Consider the following 13,748-nt stretch of genomic DNA (forward strand, 5'->3'; position numbering starts at 1 on the left):
GCTCAACAATCATTGCTAGTACAGAAGAAAGATCTCCTACCTATCAAGAGATTGCTTTAGTAGGGTATTCCCTAGAAAGCCTGCTGTAGCCAAGCCTGTGTTTGATGTTCCTTTTCTAACCTAAATCCTGAGGTTTTCAAATAGTTTCATTAGATGTAGTAACATTTTTCTCAAATTTCAGTGCATACATTAATAAAATATAATTAAAAATAGAATTACTTTATGTGAAATGTTTGGTGCTGACAGCAGAGAAGCTTTTCACTGTCTTATCTCAAAAAGAGAGAGACTTTGAGACCATTTTTGTCTTCTTTTCTCAGAGAACCTGTGTAAAACAGTGATGGATGTATGGTCATGACGGTTCTGGAAGAAGGAAGAGAGCAGTGTGCTGTGACCAGGCAGCGGAGCTACTTCAGCATTTCTTTTCCCTTCTAACTTCCTTTCTGAGCTAATAGTCCTTTTAGTCTGAACACAGATCTATTCATAACGTGTTGAACTGCATTATTTAGCCCACCACCGCAAGCCAAATTGTTATCCCTGGAGATAAAAATGCTAACTTGATTTAACAGGGCTTTGTTAATCTAGCCTCTCATTTACACCTTCTCCTGGATATTTCCATTGCAGGTGCTTTGTATTTATTAAGTATGATTTTGACAAAAAGACACACATACATTAATAAAAAGCTATTTAGCTCTTCAGTGCTTGGGAGAAAGCTGTCGAGGAGTCTTGTCTTGTAAGAAGCACTTAGAACCTGTATTAAGGCTGCAATGCCTGTGTTTGCAGTACATCGATCCCTTAGAAGTGAGACATTGAAGAAGAAGATCTCTATTAGTTCCTTGGCAGTGAGTAAAATCCAGAAAAGTATATCTGAGTGTTTTATTCATAATCTGCTTTGTGGCTGCATTCCTTGCTGCTGCATGTTTCAATGCCTTTTCCTAGAGCAACCAGTTGAATGTGCAGCTGAGCACTGGCTAAAAAGGTCTGTAGTGGTTGAAAATACTGCAAGATGTGTTTGCCAAAAGAGAGATCAAACCAGTCCTGTGGAAGATTGTGGATAAGGATTACATAAAATAGAGGATTTGCAAGTGGAATGTGCTTTGCCTACAGTATCAATGTCCATTTTCTGTGAAATGACTTTCAATTTTTGTTATTTCACGTTTTGGTCTAATCTCTGAGATGGAGATCGGATTTGAGATTAGAAGTCTGAAAATGAAGTGATTCTTGATGATGTCTGGAATATTTGCACGATTTTATCAGCTGATAAAATGCAGATGAGTACAAAAAACAAAGCAGCATTTATAATTCATACGGCCAAGCCATTCCCCAGAATTACAGAAGTGGACTGGTGTTCCCCTTTCCTTTGTTTTTCCCTAGTGGTGCTAGGCACTGTATAAAGCAGAAGGAAAACAAACAAACAAACAGATCTCTATTCCAGAACGCCTGATAGTAGTGACTGATTTCATTTAGGAGATATCAGAAGGATGGGACTCATTGGTTGTCAGCTGGCCAGCGGTGTGCTCAGACATCGATATCTTCTGTTCTTTCTCTTTTATTAAATCTTATCCTAAAAGAAGTTTTCAGATTAAATGTTAAGAGTAAAGAATTGGCTTTGTAGAGGTTTCTGGTACTGCTTTCAGAGGGCAGCCCAGAAACTGCCCCGGGAAGGTGCTTCTTTGGCTGGAAAGGGTGGTGGTGTGCATGGAGAGGCTCAAACAAGTACAAGAATATGATGTGTGATAAAAAGGGTAATCCCAATGTTCTCCTACCTTGAGGAGATGTGTGATGAAGGAGGCCACTGGAATGGTTTTTGCAGTAGCATTTGGAGTGGATTGTGAATGGAGACGAGAAGCTGTAGAAACTGACTTGAGCTAACAGCTCGCAGGCAGGCTGCCTAGCATTTAAACTAATGTGGTGATGTTAGACAGAGAAATTGTCCTCACTGCTCTAACCTCGTAGCTTCCCAGTCTTCCAGCAGCGCCTTCAGCAGACCTTTCCAGGTTGAGTTTCGCTTGCTGCCTGCCTAGGGGTGTAACCGCCTCACCCCACGGGGCAGGGCTTCTTCAGCAGGGTCCTGTACAGCCAGGCTTCTGCTTGCAAGGTCTGTTCTGGGATTTCTTTATGGGAGAAGCAAAAGTTCTGCCTTACCTGTGAAATGGTGAGCCTTCAAAGCTCCCTGCTTGCTAATAGTTGCCTAGTTTGCATTTATTCTCCCATAAAAATCTATTCTTTCCCAAATTAGCACATCTCCTCAGAGCAATCTTCAGCTAGGCGTGAAGGCAGATTGGCACCACCAGCAGTGCATTTTGGGTCTCGGAGCTGAGATTTGCATTAAGGAAAATGGGATTGTTATTGTGAAAGTTGCCGGTGTTGTCATGTTTGCCCGTAGTTCGTGCATTTCTTTCCCATTAGTTTCAAAGGATTTCTTTCTAGTCATGAGTTAAATGGACCTGCTCGGTGTTTACATGTATGCAAATGATTGTTGTGTCACTACAATTGCAAGATTTAAGGAAAAAAAATCAGATATTTTACATGCCTTTGAGTACTAAAGTGATTGCAATTACCTACATAAAAAGAGTTGTTTTATTAATTAATTGACTCGCAGAAAAAAGGCTAGTGACCCTCTGAAGGAATATCAATAACCGAAACATTAATTATGCAAATAAGAACTGTCTTTAGTGTTCATTATTCATAGCTTAACATGAAAATTGCCTGTTAAAATAATGCTTCATTCATATATTTTGATAAATACCTAATCTGCAGGGCTGTCGTTGGACCTCGACTTGGGAGGCAAAGCCCCCGTGGTGAGGCTGGTGCAGGCAGAGGCTGCTGGCACCCGGTGGCACCTGGGGCTGGTGCTCAGCTGCTGGCATTTGGAAGGCCCTGGTGCTCAGCCACCTCCACTGAGACAGTCATTACATTTCACAGGTGAAAGAAGCGGGGAAAGAAGCAGTAAGGCGTGTGAAGAGATTGTGATTTCCTCGTGGTTTCAAAGGGAGGCCATAGCAGAGCTGTGAAATCAGCCCCGCTACAAGTCCCGATGTAGGCTGTCACCGTGTGGGGTTGTCGTCTTCAGTGGGTCAGTAGGGGTAGCACCGAGGTGAACAAATGCCATAAGGAAAGCCAAGTTGGGTCGTGCATTTGATTTCTCTGAACTTAGCTCTGCCTTTTTGTTTTCTGAAGTTTCACAGAATGGTATTAAGTTCTGACTAAGGATTCCTGTTGGATTTTATTCCTCTTTACATCCCTAAAGACAAGTCAGAAGTTTCCCAGGCTCCTTCTCACTCAGGTGTCTAAAAGAGGACGAGAGGAGAGGGAGGAAGAGCTGCATTTCCTTCTCCACCAGCTGAAGGGCTGTGCAGTAAATAGCCACATTTCAGTCTTCAGCATGCACACAAGAAGGCAGTTAGGCAGTCCCAGAAAAATCTTTCACTCCCTGAAGATTCAAACATACGTGTCTGAAATGAAGGCATTAAGATTTCCTCTTTTTAATGCCTTGGAACTTGTTATGCCAATAGGAGAAAGGGCTGATGAAGAAATATGTCCCCCCCTCCTTCCCCGGTAGCGTGATGAATTGTGGAAGTCCTGATTGAAAATTCTAATCACAGCCTTGCAGTCCTTCAGATCACAACCCTTGACAGTTGATTCACTCCTTTTCATGCCTGCTGCCTCTCACTGCTCCTGGTGCCTCTTATGCATGAGTCTATCATTAACACACAAAGCATGATGGATTGGTTGGGGTACCTCTCTCCTTAGAACCTGGGAAATGCTTCTTTTTCAGAATCAAAGAACCTGTGTGTGACATCGTCATGAATGAGAGAAGAAAGTAATACAGTATTGGATGTGCCTGTTTGCTGCCACTGTTTAGAGAGAAAATGATGCATTATGGGGAATGTAAGTATATGGCCTGTTTTGTTTTTTTTTCTTTATTTTTTTTCCTCCCTACTGGCACACGATGCAGAAAATCGTGGATCTTAAACAATGCCTAAGCTAAGTCTGGCAATGCCTCCAAGCTGTAATGCTTTTTTGAAACAGAACTGTAAACACTTAAAATTTTTACTTAAAGATTGGCCTGTTTGTGGAGTCTTTTAACTTCTGGTGTGATCTGATGACCTAAATGATTAGGAATAATTGGTTTTGGTACTGACTGCTGGACTTCCATCACTTTTGTGGGTTCTCTTCCACAGACCCTTTCAACAGGAAACTTTTGCAAATAATTGCATCTGCAAATGCAGATGTTAAATTTGTAAATGCTTTTGTTTGTCTGTGTGACTTGACATTTAATGTTTCAGTGAACAAGACAGTGAAGTTTTGGCTCCAGTGAGAGATTGATAGGAACAATTTTCAAATGTGGTATCAAAACAAAGTGAAAATATGTCATGTTCAAATACAGAGCTCTGATGCGTCATGTGGTCTTGTAATAAATGAAGTAGCTCTACAAAGCTGACAGATCTGCAAGAGAATGTTTTTAAATTTATGATGATTAATTTTCAAGATGAACCGCAATAAAAAATGTGTTAGTAGATACTTAAAGAAGGTAAGGGGAAGCAGCTTTCCGAAATGAAAACAAGCAGGTAATGATAAGGCTGCCTTCACTTTTATATCACGCTTTCTGAAATTCGTGCAGTGAGCAAATTGATATTCTGACTGCTGCAGCTGGCAATAACAGCTACTCATGCAAGTGTAACGTTTTGTGGAAGTTCCACCTCTTGGATTTGTGCTGTTTGTGCTGGCTGTCTCAGAAATGCCAGTGCTATCCCTGAGCTGAGCACAGTTAGGAGTAACACAAAGCAGGATTGAAGATTTCCTACCAGGACTGGTGATTCCCCAAGAGCCATCAAGATAAACCAGCAGTGAGTCTAGTGAGAGAACAGAAGTAGCTCTGTAGGGCCTAGAAAGAAAAACAAACTTTTCTGAAACTCAACATGTTAATTTCTCTTGAGCATTTGCCCCTTGAAGACTGACTGTTTTGCATTAGGAAAGTTAAATGCAAAGAATATCTTCCAGTAAGATATATAAATTGATTTATTTAAGCATAGGCAGTGTTGGGCTAAAACACGCCTTGATACCGTTTGTACTTTGCAAGAAGTCAGCCATACATGCCAAGTGCTTACGTTTTATTTGTATTGATTTGGGTTTATTTTTAAAGATAGGGCTCCTTGCTTCACTTCTTTCCATTTCGTTGTGTTTGCACAGATGCCTTGGCAATCGACAGGTGCAGAATAGCTTTATGCACCCATTAGTACAATGGAGATGCTGGTAAATATGATTTAATGAAGTGAAGAAAGGAATTATACACCAGGACATATCCTGGATCCAGTGTAAATTTGCTTAGTTCCATTGACCCTGTAGAGTTGGTTTGAAGTTTTATTCCAAGTTGTTACTGGTAAGACATCAGGTGGCAATTTGTGTTCTCACTCTTAAAACGGTGATGTGTAGTTTGATCAACACTTGATTTTTGAGTTAAAAATTGCTAGTTGAAGACTGTCTTCAGTAGATAGACTTGCACGCCCACACATGGCCTGTTCTATAAATAATACATTGAAGCAGTGGCATCATTTTGGTCCTTACTAGAGCGTTTAGCACTTTTTTTCCCCACTGCAAGACCTCTTTGTTGTATCTAATGTCTCTCTTACAGTTTCAGTTCCTGCCAGTTTCTAAAGGTATATAGTATAACTGCCTAGCAGTTGGCTTTGTCTCCTTTATTTTGCACTGTGCATTGCAGTGATGACCGATGTAACTTCTGTTCATGTTAGGATGTCTGCCCTTTTAGTCAAACCTATACGGAAATGTTTATGCATAGGCACAGAAATGATAATTCAGATGTTTATTTTAAAACTAAGCACAAAAATAGGTGTATTTATGCATCTAAGTAAGTGAAACTGCTACCAGTGGTTCGCACTTTACTGGGACCTGGTCATGCTCCAGGTTTCTTTGTGTTGGGTGTCTTTAATAACCGAGGGCACCTTCCACATGGTGCAGAGCTGCTCCTCCCTGTTGAAAGGGCAAGTCTTCCTACGTGTGCCAAACTCTGAAGAGTGTTGAGTGTTAACATTTCTGTTAAAAGACACGAGAAACTTTTTGAAAGGGGGTAGTATGAAGGAAATCAGATGCAGTGTAACTAGAGCATGAGGAAGAAAGGACCAAGCATTTTCTGGTGGTTTTGGACGGACCTGACTTTGATTTAGTGATGCCAGAAGTGAACTTTAAAGTTGGACATGAGGGGAAGATGCCTCAGAAATGATATAAGCTGCAGGAATTCAACAGGAAGGAAAAAAAGAAGTCAGAATGAAACGTATATGCATTTTTTATATGTGTGGTATGTTGTGCTTACTGCCTCTAGTGCGCTTCAGAATGGCTTTCAAGTGCAAACCTCTTGCTTTGGTCTTCAGTCCTTGCTGTCAGGATTCGATTCTGTCCACTGGGATCCCCAAAGACTAATCAACATCATGCTGAAACTGCATCCATTTTTCCTCCAGCTAGTGCCAATGTATGTGCTGGGAAAAAAAACAAAACAAAAAAAAACAACAAACAAAAGGAACACACAACACTGTTCTTTGCAGCTGCTTACAGCTGTCTGTTTTACCAGTAACAATAGAATGTGTCTTGTGCTTCTCTAGAAAGCTACCTTTCAAAAGGAATCAATATTTTTAGGGGGAGCATCCTTCACCAGTACATAACGTAAGTATTTTCATGTCTTCAGTAGAGATCAGCATTAATTAGACTCTCAAAATAGATACAGATTTCCGGAGGCTGGATTACACTAGGTGAGGTTGTCAAACGACCACAAGAAATTCAGCCCCACTTCTGTTATTTGCATGCTCTGCTTTGAATGTCAGAATCCCCGTACCCAAAACGTGTTGGGTTACGTGCTGTACCTTGCTGAATGACGGGGTAGCCTGTCGTTAATGCTTACTAATTGCAAAGTGTTACACAGTGCTTCTATGGGAGCTTGCTTCTGGCGGGGACATCTTTGTGCCCACTGAATGCTTTGTCCCCGCTCTGGCATTGCCAATTACAGCACGAGCTTTGTGTGAGGGTGCTGGTACCTACTTGGAGCACGAGGTAGATCACAGACCTGTCTCATGCATCGAGCAGCTGTTAGCTGGGAGCTGGTTTCAGCCTCTGCTGACAGGAGGGAATGAAATTAGTAACCTGCGGGAGAAGAGCTCTCTAATCCATTGACCGTTCACTCTCACCAAAACCTGAATTTTTCATAATCTTAGTTCTTTTTAGAGAAGAGAACACTCTGAAAGACTGTCATGGTCATGACGGATCAGTTACACTGTGGCATTTACATTTGGATAGAATTCAAAGTTTCTTCAGCATAAATATTCACATACATATGATGTCTTGTGAAAGTGGTGTTTAGTGATTCTGATGTCTGTTAGCACCTGACATGAGATGACCAGAGAAGCATATCCATTACTTCCAACAACAATTGGATTGTATCCCTTTTGCAGTTTCTGACAACTTTAGCAATCAAATAACTTGGAGTTATTTACCATCTGAGCTGGTAAGTTTTGGAAATTAGCTTTGAGAACATTTAAATTGTGCTTAACACCACAGGAGAATTTCCATACATAGTAGATTGAATTTTATGTAAGGGTGTAAAGCCTCAAGACCATGCGCCTTTCCAAGGAGTTTATGTTGTCTTTATTTGCACATGTATTTATTTTGTTTGTCTGATAGATAAAAATTCAGGCTGTGCAAGCCTGCCCCTCACTTCTGGCAATCGGGGCACACTCCTCACAGCCTTATCTCGGCTAGCTCAGGGTCTGAGCTGGCGGTGTCCCCACAGGCTGCAATCCGATTATTTAGGTTTACGTGGAGATGACTCTGACCGCAGCTGGAGAATTTAAGTATGAGCTCATCAAATGTCAATATCGACTGAAACTAAGCTAGTTTGTGCATCGCTTGTGCGGCCTTGTCGTGATCCTGTGTGTCAAGGCTCTCACCGTGCCTCCAACTGCCTGCGGACCGACAGGGGCACATCCCTGTTGGGTCTCATTGGGTCATCTGCAGCATTGCATGATGCCGGAGCTGGCTAGAAGAGAGTTGCAAGACTTTTTGTTTCTGAAGTATCACGTAGGTACGTTGCACTAAATAGTGTGGGTTCTGTATTCAAGTTTTAAGAAAGATACGCTGTGTTGGGCAAATACAGATTTCTTCATGTCCATCGCTTGCGGATCTCCGTGAAGGAGGTTGCTGGCTTACAAAGTAAGGTCCTATTTATGATCCTTTTAATGCAAGCGTGTAACTTTTTAGCACAAAACATAAAAGATTTGTAAAGCTAGGTTGATATTTGAGATGAGTATTCTGAATCCTTTAAGGAAATTCCTAAATGGCGTCTACCTCTGTGACTAACACTTTGACGCTTACAAATGGGCCCTTGACTTTTTATATTTCCCTGGATATGACCTGCCTGTCCTGGGCTGTGAAAAATCTGGAATTTGAAGCTGGACTCCATCTGTGCATGCAAAAAAGAAAGGGAAACAAAAAATTATTCATGTATATTTAGTACTTCACTACGAATACCACTTATGTTATAAGATAGTACCCATCTGTGATGTTAGTAACCACTCCTAATATAGTTATTAGTTTATTAAATTACATCATATTTTTAAGTTAATAGAATATGAGAAATGACTTGAATTCAAGAGTGGTTGTGAGTTATAGACCTTATGTAAAAATCTTCTGGAGATGATGGAAAGACTCCCAGGGAAATGCGTTGGCTTTCGATGTGGCTGGATGTCATTCCCTCGTACCGAATGCTGTGCTGGTGCTGCCTCTATCTATGCACGAGCTGCGTGGTAAGCACGGGGCTCAGGGTTTGTCAAGTATCCTGATAGGTGCTTAAACAAGATGAGCTAAGTTCTTGTTGGGATTTTATTTCCTCTTCAATTGGAGGAGCAGGTTTCGTCACCGACGCTGGAGTTTGGAGTGTTTCAACAGGTTTTGAATGTGCTTAACTTGCCTCGTTGTACGTGGAGCCGCTCGTGTTTACCTCCTGTACTCACACAAGGCAAGGTTTGAGTGCTCCCAAGTTTTGTGAAGAGACTGTTCAGAAAGTTGACCGCATACACTCTGCCTGTGCTTAGTGATAATCACTGGGAAAGCGCTAAGAAAGCTGAATTTCCATCCTGTTCTGTCACTGTTTGGTGGGAGCTGCTGAGTCATTTTTGCATTAGGTAAAAAGGAAGCTGGAAGGTTGAATTGACTTCTGTCTTAACAAATACAGGCAGGCCGATCAGGAGACATTGTCAGATTATATGTGAAATCAAGACTGGTGCTTTCCCAAGGAGAATATGGATTTCTATATGGACCGTTTTACAGTCCAATACCAGACTTTATTAAATATTAAGAAGTGTTTTATAATCAAAATTAAAGCACTGTATTGATAACCTTTAAAGCAATAATCAGTTTGACTTGTCTTAAATGGTCCAGATTTCCATTTTAACATCTAGTGATGAAGTGGAAAGGCTGTACAAATGCTTGGTACTTTAATTAATGGGGGCAATATTAAGCTTTGCAAGTCCTCTGGAGTTTTTGTCTCTGTTGGAGCATTCTCTGTGCTGTGAATCTTCCCTAATAGTTCAAGCAAATGAACTAAAATAGCCTTTGGGCTATTTTGTTGCACTGTGTTGTTGGAAAAAAATTAATCCTGTGCCATTTTACATTTGCTGTCTGTGAATCAAACTGTGAAAGCTAATTTAAAAACTTTCACACTTGGCTTGAATGAGGACTGTCAGTGCTCGGAGAATGTTAAATTGAACGCAATTAGCTCGAAGTGAGCTAGCTTGGATATACCCATCAGCCTCAGAGTGCACAGCCTTAATGACTGCTCTGATAAACTAACACAGAGGTTACAGGAAAGAGTTCAAAGGCACTAAGTTGCTGCTAAAAACTTGCTACGTATCAAATAGATTAGGGTTTGAAACCAAAACACCAAGGGGCAGGGAGGTTGCAAGCTGGGAAGCTGGATGCAAGACCATGCTGCATCGGTGAAACAACCGAGGGACCTGCTCAAAAATGTTAAAGCTGCTTTTTTTATTTCCTTTTCCTTTTCCTACTTTTCCTTTCTTTTTCCTTTCTTTCTTTTTCCTTTTTTCCCCAAGTTTTCCCCTTCCTATGTGGGCAGCACAAGTTGGGCAGCTATATTTTTGCTATATTTTTGGTTCCTGAACCCCACCATAGGCACCATTCCCATCTAATGTATTTACAGGGGGTGGCGTACAGTCAAAAACTTCCATTAATTCTTCTTGCATGAATTTTGTGTGCATGAGTGCATACGTTTATGGGTGGATTTGTATATATGTGCGCGCTATTAGTGCGTGCAGTGTTACAGCACATATAGGAATTCAGAAAGAATCTCTGAAGACTTTTCATTATGCATGTAAATATATTCAGCAGAAGACTTAAAAATAACTTTAATGGGGGGAAAAAAAGAAAAATTATGCCATTTGACATGAGGAATCTATTTTGAACAGTAGTGTATGCACAGTCTGTTTTCTGCCTTTCCTTTCTTGAAATTGTTGCCTGAAATATTATGGTGGAATGCAAAGGCTTTGCTTTAGCTTTCATTTGCCTTTTTGCTGAATGCTGTCAGGATATTTTTAAATAGAGAGTAAAATTGGAGCTTGGTAAAAAAAATAATAACAAATATTTGGCACTGAGTTTCTGTAGAAATGGCAGTCGGGATATGACTTTGGGCTCATACGTAAAATTAGATAAGATCACACATCTTAATGATGATTTTAAAATATATCTAAAACCATGTAAATGTAATTTTTGCCTTGATTTGGGCAGTTATGTGGGCAGCAGGGGGGATGGTTTGTAACAGCCATATACATATAAAGCCATGAATGAACTTTTTCAATCTGTTTATCCAAATGTTCTCTAATGGATACGAATAGAATCAAATAACCGCACGTGTAAGAATCTGGGAGTTAATTATTGAGCTTCGTACAGATTTGTTCATCACATAATATTCTGAATGCTCAGAATTGCCTCGTGGTTTGGTTGTTTGCTGCCAAGGCCTGTGTACGTGTGGTTGCTTGTGCTTCGATGCCACTTGTTCGTCAGATGCACCTCAGCCCCGATAGGAAGGTGAAGATTTGCTGGGACGGGGAAAAGGCTTTTATTAGTGTCAAATGTTGGCTTTGAGAAGGTGTCCAACCTGTTAAAGCATTTGCTACCAGTATGACTTTTTCTTAACTCATGAGCAACTTTTTGAAGATTTCTGTGAAGGTTTTTGTGGATGTGTCAGTTCTTTTCCTTGCAGTGTTTCCAAGCCATTCAGCTCTGTCAGGAGAGAGTCCCCTGGCCTCATCGTGCTGACTCCTGTGCAGGTCCTTCCTTCAGCTTCTTCATCTATTTCTCCAGCTGGAGCTCTAAGGCTTCCATCACACTGGGACATCTCTCCTGTGGGTCTCAAGGCATGTGTTCCCTTCTGCTTCTCAGTGTGTCCCGGTGCTGCGTAGGCAAAGCAGCAGACTTCTGTTCCCTGCTGCGGAGTTTTCTGGGATCAACCCCAGCAGGTTGCTTTGCTGTAGCGTGGGGACCAGCACCCCACTGCTCTGCCCTCCTGCCAGTGCTGGCTCCAGAGTCGCTGCCGTGCTTTGCTGTGCGACGTGGTGGCAGAGAGTGCTGCCAGCCCTCGGCGTTGCCTCGGTGGTGGAGAGGAACCAGGGAAATCAGATGCTTTTTGGCTTGGCTGAATGTCACAGTTGGTAAGGAAAGCCCTTGACTCAATGATGGACCGCTGTGCCTTTGTGCATGCTGTTTGTTTTGCTACCAAAGTAGTCAACTGCTCATAATAATGGCAGCTCTGTGAGTGTTCAGGGCCTCAGCACTTTTTTTTTTTTTTTTTTAAATTACTTTTTGATACTGCTTTGAAACAAACGGACCAGAAAGTCCCAGTTACAAACAGACCTCCTGTTTTCTTTCCTATCCTTCTCTTCCAGCCTCATGCTGTGAGGTGGTCATTGCTGCTGGATCCTCATCTTGTATTGCTAAGCAACTTCTTTTAGGAGTAGTTGCTGAAAGCTTGCAGCTTGCAAGCAGAATTCAAGAAGACACTGCAATGTGGTTGTCGTACACCCAGGCTGCCTCTTCTTACTGTATGTTATTATACACATAACGTGTAAATTACTGTTGAAGATTCGAGTACATCAGTAAAGAAACACTGAATTTAACATTGTTGAGATGGAAGAGAATGGAATGCAAAGTTGTGTTTGAATTGAATAAAGGAAACTTGCCTTCTGAGCAAGGTGGGAGGAGGAAGGGACGATCTCATGCCTCAGGGCAGCAGAATGTGGTCTTGGAGATTGAATTTATCACTGCTTCTGCTCTGTGACATGGAAGATATGCTTAGATTTGGTAAAGTTATAAGAAACTAAATAGAGAGCTAAAAATGGGTAATGTCAGGCAACCTTAGCAAGAGATGATGCTACCAAGCCCAATATAATTGAACCAAAATACCCTACCAGTAACCAAAATATCTCTCTATCTATATAAAAAAATAATGAAAAGGATTGTAATATCTTCTTTTGTGAGATATATTGCTTTTTGACTAGAATTTTGTCGTTGCGTTTTAGGCTACCATAATTTGCATTTCTTTGAATGGATTTCTTGAATTGATACATTACATATCATAAATTACACTTGCTACTGACTTTATACTTCTAATTTATAAGTACTTAAAGTGTCTTCTGCCACTGCGGTTGGAAGTAAATTCAGAAAACCCCTACGAGCTTGGATTGCAAGCAAAAGCAGCAGTATTTTTAGACAGTGACCAAAACTTTTTGTTGCTGATCTGATACCATGTCAGTAATCTTTTTTGACTGACTTTATTGCCAGGCATTAATCTATACTGTTATTATTGTGAGTGTAATGATTTATCTGCTGTTCTTTCTGTGATTTTTGGAAAAAGGATATCTAAAGATGGAATCTGGTATGGATGTTTCAACAACTAAACAAACAAAGCCCCCACCCCCTGCTCTTTTTTAAAATTAAAGAATATGATGCATCTTGGGCTTCTTAAAATCTAATTAGGATGAAGAATTCGCTGCAGATGAATCCGTGTAAGGGCTTTGCAAGAGGAGGGCAATCAAGTAGGGATAATTAGAGTTCCTATTTAAATATGCAGAAAGCAAAAAGCGTATCTGGAAAAGCAGAGTGAAGTTATATCAGCGTAAGACTAATGTAGGAATGATTTGTAAGCAATAAAATCACATCTCCCTGACTTTGTAAGTACAAAATAATAAGCAATATGGAATAATGGAGGCTGTAATAGTCTGGGTTATAAACCTAGTGATATGCTCTTTCCCCATTAGATTTTACCAAAAGGGGTTAGATTGGCTTAACACTGATAGTGGTTGAGCTAAGTGAGGATTACAGGTATTTGAAACGTGTGGGCAGTGAGGGAGGAGAGTAATTGCTCAAGCTAATCTTCCAGTGGTTAGCTCGGAATAATGGCACCAAGTTGGTGGGACGCTGGTCTAACTTCTTCCTCCTGCTCCGCCTGAATGTGTGAATGCCTTCGGAGGAAGGAGATGCAAGTCTTGTGCATGAGTTGTGTAAAAAAGTTTGATGAAGAACGTGCTGTTTAGAACAAACCCTCCTTGGCAGGGAATTGGGTAGGATGGTAGGATGGTCTTCAAGTTCTTAATCATCTGATTCCTGCAACTCTGTCATTATTTTCATTAATTAACTTCAGTGGATAACACAAACGTTGCGCGTTTTCCAAAACT

At 41.0% G+C, this 13,748-nt stretch overlaps 1 protein-coding gene across 18 annotated transcripts in view; it reads left to right on the plus strand.

The window, feature by feature from the left end:
* DAB1 (DAB adaptor protein 1) overlaps positions 1 to 13,748 on the plus strand; it is a 421,093-nt gene that overhangs the window by 271,165 nt on the left and 136,180 nt on the right. For 15 of the 18 annotated variants that reach the window (XR_011098715.1, XR_011098716.1, XM_068689782.1 and 12 more), the window contains one exon: positions 3,776 to 3,888. The exons of the other annotated variants lie outside the window; for them this stretch is intronic. The gene's annotated coding sequence lies outside the window, so the exon portion shown is untranslated. The remainder of the gene's footprint in view (positions 1 to 3,775; positions 3,889 to 13,748) is intronic. 18 annotated transcript variants of the gene reach the window in all.

Source organism: Anas acuta, chromosome 8 (genome assembly GCF_963932015.1).
Source record: "Anas acuta chromosome 8, bAnaAcu1.1, whole genome shotgun sequence".
Lineage (NCBI taxonomy): Eukaryota > Metazoa > Chordata > Aves > Anseriformes > Anatidae > Anas > Anas acuta.